The following is a 2,830-nucleotide window of genomic DNA, read 5'->3' as shown; positions in this document are numbered from 1 at the left end:
TTAAAACTCCTAAAAATGTTACAGAGTTAAAAATATAAAGTAAAAATTATTTTTATAGCAGCTGGCAATGTCCATTTAAGGCTGACAATTTCTTGCAGATGACAAGTACTACATATCTCATGCAGCTCTCACTGTTTTGAGTTTATTGCAGTATAACAGCATAATCAGATGGTTTTAAAACTCAAAATCTTCCCCTATTTTTGGCTTAAATCCAAGTTATAATTATAGTAAATGTACTATTTTTTTGAAAGAATACTGCTGCTTATATTCTTAACATAGTGATTTTGTTGTTTTCATATTGCAAAACTGAAACTAGACTAGGATAAACACAGAGGGAAAAAATTAAGGCTTAAACCAAGTTTAATATGCAACTCCAACACACCATCACAAAGCCCAAGAGGCAGGATATGCAATCCTGCATTCCTTATGCACTCGTAATACCTCTTGGCTTCAGTGGAAGTTTTGTTTAAGAAAGCATATAATCAGAACCTATAATTTCATTAATTGCATGCCACAGGCAGTCCATGTGAGGTAAGAATCATGAACCAAACTGGTTGGAAGGATGGTGGAAGCCATTGGCCCCGCCTGCATCTTTGTGGACCACTGAGTCTATGCAGCAAAACCATGAATACTCATTTTCCCCACTCACCCATACTTCCAGCTCTTCCTCATGACAGACCACATCTGTCATGTAGACAGTAGTGCAGATGTTTCATTCAGGACACAACACAACTCTCAGGTCTCTGTTACTGTTCTCCATTATCACCCTTCCCCAGACTCTTGGCAGTACTGAGGATTTCACCCGATGCAGATCCCTACTCCGTTGGGATTTTTATATTATTCATACTAGGCACAGACAAAATGAACGTAATGTAGCTATTAGTATAGAGTGCTTTGACATATTACATATTTCATTAGGTATCCTTTGGGCAATTTAGGAAGTATCATCTAAAAACCCTGCAGATGGACTTGACTTTTACAGTATTACTGTACATACAACTTTTCCATGCATACCTTAAACAAAAATGACTCTACTGGGTGTCTGTTACAGATAGTTTTATGGTATAGCTCAAGATCTATTTATATATATAGGAAGAAATAGCATGGAAAAAAACCCTCACATATTATAAAGGCCTTTTATTTGTTAAAACATGAGCAAAGAAAAAACATAGGCACTTACAAGCTATTTCTTTTTCTAAACATAAAAACAACTAATCAAATTTTAAAAGAAACCATTCACAGGATGGAGAACAACAGGTGATGTTACAGTGAGGTGTGAATCTACAGATAGGTCTCTGCTGTAAACTGACATTTAGAAGTACACAGCAGATAGTTCTTCAGCTACACAACCCCCATTACCTCCCTGTATAATAAATTGAAAACTTTATTTAATTTCTACCTGTGTCACTGAACACAATTCAATTTTTACAACGTCTAACTAACAAACTTACAGTTTCTTTTACAACAACCTTAAAATATAAAGTAGGAACAGAATCTCCAGATTAAAAGTAAAAAAGTTTAACTATCCTAAATGTTCAAACTTTGTAAGGAAGCTTCCAATGTGTAAAGGCACACAAAAGAACAAAATAAAAAAGCAAACAAATGGAAGGTATAAAAATGAGGGTGACTTAGGGATAAGGAGGATGAAAACAAAGGAAAGGAAAAAAAAGAACAAAAAAACACTTTAAAAAGGGGAGAAAGAAAAGCATGACAATGAAAACAAATGAATCGTTGAAACTATGGTGGGAGGAACTGATGAATATTAACTTTTATTATTCGGATTACAAAATACATTTCAAAATTGGATGAAACACATTCTATGTATGTTTTGCCAAGGACATTCTTGGCAATTACAAAGTCAGGAAAATTATAATTCAATCAGTGAAGCATTACTTAAAACCACTTGAAAAAGCAGATTATTTGAACCAGCAAACAGACTGCATGGGTAAAATTTTAAAGACTCAGTATTCTGGAGCAGTGCAGATTGCACTCACATGTTGCAGAGTTCCTGTAATGCGGCCATTAGAAACATAGCAATTTTTCTTCCTGGGTGCATTTTACCATTCTTCTTATAAATGAGCAACAAGGTCTCATCATCGTTTTCCATACAAAATGAGGACAGTTCTAGGGGGAAAAAAAAAAAAATCAAGCACTTGTAGAGTAACACTTTTATTTTGATAAAAAAATCTGGTTTAAACTTTTTTAAAAGCTGTACTGTCCACGACAGCCAGATCACATCTATAAAGATGGTTGCTGTATTTACCAGGCGCATGTGGGACACTTCACCATGCACCAAATCTGTGCGCTTGCCTTGAAATGGATGATACAGTCCTAAAAACGTTACGAATACGTCATTACGTCTGTTGCTATATTGGCAAAACCCACAACAAACAGGTCACCTTGACCTCTGTCATGTACACTGTAATTTCACAGAACTGCTGACACCCGAAGAATGGGATTGACTGAAAAAGGCACCAGGCATTCACCATTCCCATTGGAAAAGGACTGTGCCCTGCCTTCCCCGCAGTAGTGCTTATTTACACATCGCTGTGATTGCTCTGTGAAAGGGAGCGGCGCAGCTTTTCGCTTTAGCCCGTCAGGTTGCCGACGCCTTTGCAAATTTCCCGTTGTGCAGTCCGATTTTCAGAGGACCTAAAACGCCGTGAACTGGCACTCCGGGGGTGACTTTACCACCCCTCACTGCCACAGGCACCCCAAAGTCGCGCTCCGCCTCGTCCGCAGACGGGTACAGGCGGGCGCCTTGCGCCGGCAGGCGCGCAGGGCAGGAGCCGGCTCCAGCGCAGAACGCCCCGAGCTGAGCTCCGGGGTC

At 38.8% G+C, this 2,830-nt stretch overlaps 1 long non-coding RNA gene across 1 annotated transcript in view; it reads right to left on the bottom strand.

Annotated features, from left to right (window-relative positions):
• Window positions 1-1,122: 1,122 nt before the first annotated feature.
• Window positions 1,123-2,830, bottom strand: part of LOC108446466 — a 2,790-nt gene continuing 1,082 nt past the window's right edge. The window contains exon 2 of the long non-coding RNA XR_001861645.1: window positions 1,123-2,124. This is a non-coding gene — a long non-coding RNA (uncharacterized LOC108446466). The remainder of the gene's footprint in view (window positions 2,125-2,830) is intronic.

Source organism: Corvus brachyrhynchos, unplaced genomic scaffold, assembly GCF_000691975.1.
Source record: "Corvus brachyrhynchos isolate BGI_N302 unplaced genomic scaffold, ASM69197v1 scaffold32, whole genome shotgun sequence".
NCBI classification, from domain to species: domain Eukaryota; kingdom Metazoa; phylum Chordata; class Aves; order Passeriformes; family Corvidae; genus Corvus; species Corvus brachyrhynchos.
The sequence above is the reverse complement of the archived record's forward strand: the minus strand, read 5'-3'. Positions and strand labels throughout refer to the sequence as shown.